We start from the raw sequence: 10498 nt of genomic DNA on the forward strand, positions 1-10498 counted from the left end.
GCTAACATAGCAGCAGGACAGGAGTTTAAAAAAAAAAACAAAACAGCAATAACTGGAAATAACATTGCACAGACTCTCCCACTGCCCTTACAAATCAGACAGACATGATAAGCATTGTTTTAAAGGATTTATTATTTCTTTTATTTTTTGAGGATATAACATAATTGCATCAATTCTTTCTTCCCTTTTATCCCCTCACCTATCTCATATGCCCCTCATAGATCTCTTCCAAATTCACGTCCCCTTTTTAAACTAATTGCTTTTAGATACATACAGATTTACATAAATATTTACACATTCTTATGTGCATATATGAATATTGTTACATGCATATATATATTTCTTAAAACTTACCAATAAGTGGAAATGTAGTACTTAATAGCTTTATTTGCTCTAGCTAGGACCTCAAGAACTATACTGAATAGATATAGAGAGAGTGGACAACCTTCTCTTGTCAACAAAAGTCTCCCAAACAAAAAAATTTTTGGCCCCAAATGGAAAAGGAGATTCATGTATTATCTAGATTGTGCTTAGATTATTTCTCTCTTTCTGTCCTTCCCTCTTACCTTATCTTTCTTTCTTCCTCCCTTCCACCTTCCCCCTCTCCTCCTCCCTGCCTCTTCATTTTTCCTTTTCTTCCTCCTGAACTAATCATCTAGTTTACCACTGTGGTTGCATGTCTGCATATCTGAGGTCTGTTAGATGAATGTGTGTACTTTAGTTGAAATTATTTCTTCTCACAACAGTTTCCATATCCAAGAATTAAAAGTTTAAGAATACTTAGCAATGGAGTAGATAAAGACAAAGGCATCTTCTGATCCATCATTTCTGAATCAGTCTTTCACTGTGATCAGGCATTTTTGAAGATTAATTGAATGGCTTGCAGAAATTTAGAGATCCACATGTCACTACCTTCCTGTCTACTCTTGACCTATGTACTGGGGATTCAACTTGGGTCCTCAAGCATGGACTGCAAATACTTTATCATCTTAGCAGCCCCTTGGCTCTATTATTTTTTAAACTGGAATGAAATAATTGGTAATTACAAACCACCCAAGCCCTGAGTCCCTGCAGAATGATAATTATACAGTCATATAAAGGTCCTTCACAAAAAGGCCAATGAGAATTAACCATGTAAAACTCTATATGTAGCTTGTGTCCTTTTCTTTGTCCTATGATGTGAGCATCCTCCACCATCTAATAACACTCATAGTCAAAGGATGCTGCATATTAGTAAGCTAGCTAAACATATATTATAATCATTCAAGAAAACAGTGTTTCATGTTTTGCAATTAAGAAAAAGTACTGAATGCTCTTTCCAAGGGGAATCCCATGTCCCTATTTTCAAGATTTGATGAGAAAATAAAAAGGCCATTGTAATAGCAACAGGTAAGGCAAAAACCTTGGAGAAAGCAGGGAGAATGAAAAGATGTAAAAATCAGAGGAATGGAAAGTTTGCTTTGAAATTTGGTCTAGAATTGTCGGGGAATATAAACATTGCTGTCTACACAAGATCTAGACAAAGACAAACATGTTAACATGGAAGGGAAAATGTATGGGGCTACCGACCCTAGACAAAGAACGGCAGTCAAATAAGGGATGTGGTAACATAGAGAATCGGACTTTCCCATGGGAACTCATTTCCCAATTTGTTATCTAATAATCAAGTGGTCAGCCCTTATATTATGTAGGCAGAGCAGATTGCACTTATATATTTATAAGAGAGAAAGAGAGCAATAATTGCAGAAAAAAAGGCCAGAGGCTATGAATTTCAGAGAGAACAAGAAGGTCAGATTGGATGGGGAAAAGGGAAACTTAAAAATTATGTAATTATATTTTAACTTTAAAAAATAGAAAAGAAACAAAATAAATCACTAAAGAGGCAGACATAACTGGACTTCTAAAGGCAACCTCAAACTTTTTTAGTTATTGCCTTTATGTTTGTGACAATGGAACTCGTCTCTCTGGTTGATGACCCTTCACCAGCCCATTCATCACAAATCACAGACTTCTTAAAGAATTTGAATCTTTCTGGTCATCTAATTGACAAAATTCACTTCCCAGACATGGTGTATTTGCAGAAGAGAGAATTGGGAGGCAGAGAGGCCATTTATTCATAGGCACTCATGGTGATATTTTGTTTGTGCTATAATAAATAAAACTTGCCCGAGGATACGAATGTGGAGCAAGCTACTAGTAGCCATAGAGGCCAAACAGTGGTCACACACCTTAATTACCAGCACTCAGGAGGAAGGCAGAGGACATTGGAACTCTGTGAGTTCAAGGCCTCTCTGGGCTTTCACTAGATTGATCCAATTTCAAAGAGAAACAGAGCAAGGCAGTGGTTGATCACACTTTTTATCCCAGTTCTTGGGAGTCTTTAATCCCAACACTAGGGGGTGTGAAGACAGGAAGGGATATGGCTGGGCAGAGAGAGGAATACAAGTCTGTAGGAGACAGGTGTTCAGGCATTCAGTCTAAGGATTCATGGAGACAATACCCTGCCCCATTTGGTCTGAGGATTCGTAGAGGTAAGAAGTCTCTTCTGTGGATGCTAATCTACTTCTTTTATCTTTCAGCTTTTACCCTAATATCTGACTCCAGAATTCTATTGAATAAGAATAATTAGGACTGTGCATCAGGCACTGTTTGTAGAGCCTGTTAGAGGAAGGTCAGCACCCAACCTGAAGTGTAAGCTGTTTTCCACTATTAGCTTGCAAACATTTCTTTTTAGGCAATGATTGTTGGTGGACAAGGCTTTGTGAAAAAAAAAAATTGAGGGAATTTTAATAGTTAATTCCGTAAGACTTGTCCTAAGTTAATTTAAAAGCTTTGGATATTAATGAGCCAGTATTCAGAACCCAGTGCTAACTTTGTCAAAGTATACCATAATCTCTGTTCTACATTCGGTAACTCGCCAATCTTTTTTAGAAATAGGTCACATTTTGTCTTTTCTCTATTAGATTAGACAATAATTAGAGTTCTTAATAAGCTTCATAATTGTGGAGTACTATTGCATTTCTGATACGAAGTGTCGAGGCTAGGTTTTTCTAGCTTTGTAAATAAATCAGCAGTTGTTCAGAAAGAGCTTTCAAGTTTTAATTCTTCTCATTTTCAGGTTTCATGTAGCTCTCAATGACTGCTTGGGCTGTGCATTCATTATCCATCTGGGTACTTGGAAACAGTAGCATTCTAATAAAACAGCAATTCCAAGCGGGAATAATGAACTTTAAGCAAATTCTAGCAATATTTTCATGCTGAGAAATAAACAAGTAGTATATTCCTACTGGAAGCCCAAATCTTTGCATTGTAAAACTACTATAAAATGAATATTCATAGAACAACATACATCCAAGTGACTACATGATTAATTTTATCATAACTTTGCATAATATATGTACTTCCCTATTCACACAGAATTTGGGGGAAATGACATGATAATAACTTTCCACATTTACTACTCAGGGATATATTAAATACCACTTGGAATGGTACGATTGAATTTAAAGTATTACAAAAAATCCAATCAATGATGAATTCTATTTTCTTCTGTTCTAATATTTCCCCATGTTATTTTATAGCTCAGTTATTCGAAGTATAAATAAAAATATGCTCTATATTCAATTGCACTTTAAATATACCCCTGGGAGATATTGAACAGATATTTAGATACTGATTTCAGTTTCCCACCTATTAAATTTATACACTTATTACAACATGATTTCAATGAGATTTAAATATGAGTTTATGAAGAAAATTGAATATACACCTTACAGACAAAGCCATCCCTCTCCTTGGATATTTTCTTATTGTTGGTGGATGAGGCAGCAGAACACAATGTTTTTCTCTGCATCCTTTGATTCTGCTTCTGTTAGTTACTTAGGGGCCTCTCTGAATCTGATCGTAGCCTCTTGTATCAGCATTCAGTACAAAAGCTGTCTTGACAGTTTTAAAGGCAGTTCGTTCCAGCAAAAATTTTCAAAACCACTGGATAAAATTCCTGTACAAGCACTGCTCAAATTAAGAAATTTATAAAAATCAAGATGGTTATTCAGTTTCTGTAAAATGATGAGTTGAAAAAATTATCATCATTCTTATAATTGTTCAGTTTGTGTGTGTGTTTGTGTGTGTGTATGTGTGTGTGTGTGTTTGTGGCTGTATCTGTGTTACGGTGCAAATATAAAGATTAGATAATAGCTTAAGAGGCTAGGTTTTTTTTTTGTCTGCATTCACAGGATTCAACTGAGGTCCTTAGGTTTGACTGTGAGTACCAACACTGCGGAGCTATTTCACTGTTCCAAAAGTATTTTTTTTATCAAAATAATTTACAATCTATTTCTTTATTTCCTTACAACTTCCACTATGCACATCCATATCCAAAGATTGAAGTATTACCAAATCAAAAAGTATTTGAGATAGCAGCTAAAGAGTAGAAGATAATATTTATACTAAATTGGGGCCCGAGAGATGATTCAGTGGTTAAGAGTGTATACTTCTCTTGCAGAGGACATGAGTTAAGTCCCTCACATCTGTGGTTCAAATCACCTGTCAAGAAACACTTAACACCTACACTCACAAGCATAAACTCACACAAATGCATACACATAGTTAAGCATAATTAAAAAACATTTTAAAAATATTGCATATCAGTTTCCTCGGTGTGCTGACTAGTCTATGTCAATCTGACACACAAATGATCTATCTAAAAAGAATGAACTTCAACCAAGAAAATACTTCAATAAGATCCAGCTGTGAGGTATTTTCTTAATTAGTAACTGATGGGGAAGGCTGGGTGCTGTGGTAGCTCCTTTAGCCAATAGCCTTTAAGATACTAGCCTACTTGGGTATGATCTCTTATTCTATAAATGTTGAAGTAAAGCTCTTCTGACTGCTGGATTCAGTTCCTGTTCCCTGTTTATGCAGAGAACTGTGATCTGTAAGTCTACCCCTAAATAAACAATCCTTTATTATACTCAATTCTGAGCTAGTGTGGGATTTCTTTTTAGCGTCCATCTTCAGCTGAGCCCATTGTGGGGTGGTGCCATCCCTGGGCTGGTATTCCTGGGTTCTATACAAAGCAGGTTTAGCAGGACACAGGGATCAAGTCAGTAAGCATCATCTCTCTATGACCTCTGCATCAGTTCCTTCCTCAAGGTTTCTGCCATGCTTGAGTTCCTGCCATGATTTCTTTGATGATGAATAGCAACATGGAAGTTCAAGTAAAGCAAACCCCTCTCCCCAACATGTGTTTTCATCATGGTGTTTAGTGACAGCAATAGAAACCCTAACTAAGAGAAGTAGGTACTAATTTTGTGAGGTATTGGAGTGACAGACCTGACCATGTTTTTGAGAAGATTGAGGAAGGACTTTGAAACTTTGGGCTAGAAATTACATCAAGTGTTGAAAGCTCAGTGGGATGTTCTATGAAACTTGGAAGATAAGAATGTTCAAAGAAATGCAGAATATGGAGGCTTGGCATATGAAGTTTCAGAGGGAAGTTTAAGGACTCTATCAGAACTGTTTGTTATTTTGATTTGAAAATCTGTCCTTCTGGTTATCATGAGTGGTTGAATCAGCTGTGTTTAACAAGATGCCAGAACTACTGAAGCACAACCTTTGCTTTCTTCGGATAGTCGATGCTGGTTGGCTAGAGTAACGAATTTAACAGTGATTAAGAAGGGACCAGCATCTTTGAGGTAAAATCTTCTGGGATGTATTTCCTGAGAGTCAGTACTAAGAAGACATGGTCCAGAGATGGCCAAAGTTATATCTCATGCTGGCGGTCAAACTTGGTAGTGTAAGGGTCACCAGATGGTTCTGGTTTTGAAAGAATGAAGGGGTTATGGAGAGTAGCTGAGGCTTGACACTGTGAAAGGACAGGAAATGCTATTGGTAAAAATACAACCTCATTAGCTGTTGGTGCTTGGGACCATGGAGAGAGCCTGTGAGAGACTATTGGTGAAAGCTTAGACCAGTTACAATAAATGACCCCGGCAGTTTTGGAGATGCCAGTACAGTGAGACAACCACCAAGAACAGCAGGAACATGGGCTGGAGCCAGCCAGAGCCTAGAAGACAAGCTGTTTGTGCTGCCAAGGTCAGGGAAGAAGAAATGCTCCAAGCTTCTGGGAGGAACCCAGAAAGATAGTGAATGCACTTTTGACATTGAATATTGCATTTTCACAGTTGATGTTTGGCTTTTCTTTGGTTTGATTATGACCATGCCCTGGTTCTTCCCTCTTGAAGTAAGAAGGTATTTAATTTAATTTTGATTTTCATAGGATCACACAGCTGAAAGACTTTGGATTTTTAGAAACTGTATATTTTAAAGAGACTAAAATTTTTATGTGTTCAAATCTGTGGGACTTTTAAAGTTATTTATGTTTTCAATGTGAGATATTGGTGATGAATAAGAAAAGAAAGGTTGTGGCTTAATAGTGTTGTGGTTTTGTCTCAAGTTGACAAGGGTTCAGTTGAGCTGACTAGTCTTATGTCAACTTGACACACAAATGAGTTATCTGAAAGGAGGGAGCCTCAGTTGGAAAATTCCCTCCATAAGATTAAGCTGTAAAATATTTTCTTAATTAGTGACAGATGAGGGTAGCCCAGCCAATGTGGGAGGAGCCATCCTTTTGTGATAGGAGATGGCTTATTCATTTCGCAGCTGCTTGCCAGTAAGCCACAGGCACATGGCAATATATAAATTAATAGAAATGGGTTAAATTAAGATGTAAAAGTTAGAACTTAGAACTAATGGACTATCAGTGATTTAAATACTATAATTTCCATGTGATTATTTCGAGAGTCTAGGCGGTCAGGAAACAAGTGACCTTCTACTGCACCTGGTGCTGATGGTCCTGAGTTCTATAAGAAAGAAGACTGCAGAAGCCATGAAGAGAAAGATAGTAAGAAGCATCCTTTCACTGTTTCTGCATCAGTTCCTGACTCCAGATTCTTACCTTGCTTGAGTTCCTGTCATGATTTCGTTTTTGGTGATGTACAGCCATATGGAAATATAAGTCAAATAAACCCTCTCCTTCCCAACTTGCTTTATGGTCATGGAGTTTAACACTAAGCATATAGTATATGTCATTAACATTTATCAGTCTATTTTCCATCTTGTTCTCTATCAAAATTCAGAGGTCCTGAAAGTTATAAAGTCAGAATCCATTATTAATAGAATATAAGTAATTTTAATTAATTGCTATGACAAAATTAATAATCCTTTTCTGATAAGAGTATGACAGAAATATTGGATATTAATCACTAATAAAATTTTAGAAAAATTAAGATAACTAGCAATTATTTTTCTTTCAACACTATGCCAATGTAGAGTTGTTATGAACATTTTACAAATACAGAGATTAAGACATTAAAAACCTTCATTTTTTTTGCTGTCACTATATCACAGATTTATGCCATAAACTACAGTTAAGTTTAGACCACTCAACCAACCTTGAATCTTTGAAAAGAATTCACTATCTCTTAAATTTTTCTGTAGCTTGTTACAGAGGAGACACTCCAGTGTTACATCAATTTCACAAAGAGTTCATCTAATAAAAGTCTGAATAAACAGATCGAAATGAGATTGTTCTGTTTAAAGATAAGAGTTCATTTTAAAATTTTATTAATTTTATTTTTATGTATACATGTGAGGCTACTGGAGTTTGTGTGGACTACACTCAGAAGGCAGAATTCATCAGATCCTTGAGAGGGAGAAGGAGAGGGAGAGGGAGAGGGAGAGGGAGAGGGAGAGGGAGAGGGAGAGGGAGAGGGAGAGGGAGAGGGAGAGGGAGAGGGAGAGGGAGAGGGAGGAGGGAGAGGGAGAGGGGGGGAGAGAGAGAGAGAGAGAGAGAGAGAGAGAGAGAGAGAGAGAGAGAGAGAGAGAGAGAGAGACATGGTTCTGAGTCACCTGAAGTGGGCACAGGGAATTGAACCTGGGTCCTTCATCAGAGCAGCAAATGTTCTTAACTTCCAAGCCAACCATCCAGTCTCTTAAGCTGTAACTTCTTAATAAGAAGTAAATGATGTTTGAATAAAAAATTTCATATTTTAGCATGTTAAACAATCTCTGTGGTTTTATAATACCAATAAAATGAGTTTGTTGTATCTATTATGTTTTTTTAAATGATCAACAGATATGCAGGAAGGAAATTCCACAACCAGAAATAGATCATACTTATTAACATTTTACTTCAATTGCTGTGTTTGACACATTCAGAAGATAACACTTATAATGATGGAATTGGACTATTATAAAATTTTGAAAAGATCATTTTTAAGTCTGGAAGATAACAAGGAAATTATTATAATCCAGATTGTCATCATTATAAAATATCTTCTGTGAAGAGTACTGGGCAACTTCAAAAGACATCAGAGGGTGGTGGTTTTCCTGTGGAGATATGCATATGGAAATTCATGCCCTCATTCTCAAATGTGCATATCATGAAATGCATGACAGGCATCTAAGAATGATTAAGATAAAGCTTTATGAAGCAGTAACCTTTCAGAAGTTCCAGAGTTAGATTTAGAGGTATAAACACAGCTGTGTTTTCTTTAAGAGCTTAAATCCATTCTGCTGTTACAAGGCTGATGGGCACGATTTCCTCACAATATTCACCTTGGTAATAGCTGCAAACTGCTTACCTGATACATCAACTGTACTTTCGTACTTAATTTTCTAGATATTTTGTGTATTTACAAAATGAGAAACCAGTTCTACATCTGTGTATGTGCGCACATGTGTGTATGCATGTCTAAACACACATGAATGAGTGTGTCCATCTAACTTATTCACTTTTCCCCATACAGAATTGTGAGCAGGCAATTTTATTCTCCACTTAGCTCTTTCACACCTAATAGATCATGAAGGTGACTCTCCTTAAAAACACCCGGTACAATCTGGTCCTTTCTCGAGGTTGGGCATGGTTGTATTGAATGTATCGAGATTTACATAACCAGTTGGTAACGATAGCCATGTAGATGCTTTACAGCCCACTACTGCTTTAAATTATTGCCATGAATTACACTGTTTGCAATTATTCAGCAAATATAGAATATACCAAGATAGGGGTATATGAATAAAAGGAGTCGGTAAATTTAAACTCATGGTATATATGTTATACACTATATATATATATATATAAAGTTTAGAGTTACTAATTATGTACTTACATGCATACAAGCATGCATATATATATACATACAGTGTGTGCACCCATACATATGTGTATATTTGCAAATTTTATGTGGGTTCAATGTGAAAATATCAACTTAATATTTGTTGATAAAAGAATTTACACACCTGTCAGTCATGTGTGGGACAGCCTTACCAACGCAAGACAGTCCTTATTTTCATTTTTGCAACTTTCTTATGAAATTTAATACATATTTTCATATTATGAATAAGATAGATTGTTTTGGAATATAATCAAAATTTTTTTTATTTAGTGAAAACTTCTGTTCCTCATTTGTTAATTTCACTTTTGTATTTTCATTTGGCTCTAGTAGATTTGTAAAGTGTGCTTTTGTTTGTTTGTTTATTTTTTATTTTTTTTGTAAAATGATGGCTTTTTTCCTTCATAAAGGGTATTGTGAGTTCTCACTGTTAAAATTGAAATGTTACTGTTCATTTTTCACTTTTCTTTGTCAGGATCATCTATGCAAATTATATGACACCGTATGATGAGACCCCAAAGCCATCCTTGGATTTTGATTTAGTCCATGTGTTTCACTTAGTGAAGGAAAATTATTGTCAATTAATGAGGATATGTTACTAATGCATTTTATAATTTTAGGGAGTCTAGCCTTCCATGCCACATGCAGATGTAGAGTTATGTGAAGCTCCCTGCACTTGCATATATATAAATATACATATATACATACAGATGTAGAGTTATGTGAAGCTACCTGCACTTGCATATATATATGTATACATATATATATATACATATATACATATGTATGTATATATACTCTCAGCTATGTCACCATTATGAGCGAATCAAAATGCTGAAGCCTCAACCTCAGCATGAACTCAGGTGCAGCACAGGAGGAGGAGAAATCAGTCTGGTAAGTTTCCACACATGCATGGGAAGACACATGGATAATTCGGGTTCTTAGAGAAGCTAAATAAGAAGGAGAACCCAAAGAAAATCATATAGGCTTCCTCCTGAATATTAACCTTCATCAGGCGATGAAAGGAGACAGAGACAGAGACCCACATAGGAGCACCGGACTGAAATCTCAAGGTCCAAATCAGGAGCAGAAGGAGAGAGAGCACAAGCAAGGAACTCAGGACTGTGACGGGTGCACCCATACACTGAGACAAGGGGGATGTTCTATCGGGAACTCACCAAGGCCAGCTGGCCTGGGTCTGAAAAAGCCCGGGTTAAAACCGGTCTCGCTGAACATAGCAGACAATGAGGACTACTGAGAACTCAAGAACAATGGCAATGGGTTTTTGATCCTACTGTACCTATTGGTTTCGTGGGAGCCTA

Source organism: Alexandromys fortis, unplaced genomic scaffold (assembly GCF_014885135.2).
Source record: "Alexandromys fortis isolate MF-2015 unplaced genomic scaffold, M_Fortis_MF-2015_v1.1 scaffold_3, whole genome shotgun sequence".
Taxonomy (NCBI): Eukaryota; Metazoa; Chordata; class Mammalia; order Rodentia; family Cricetidae; genus Alexandromys; species Alexandromys fortis.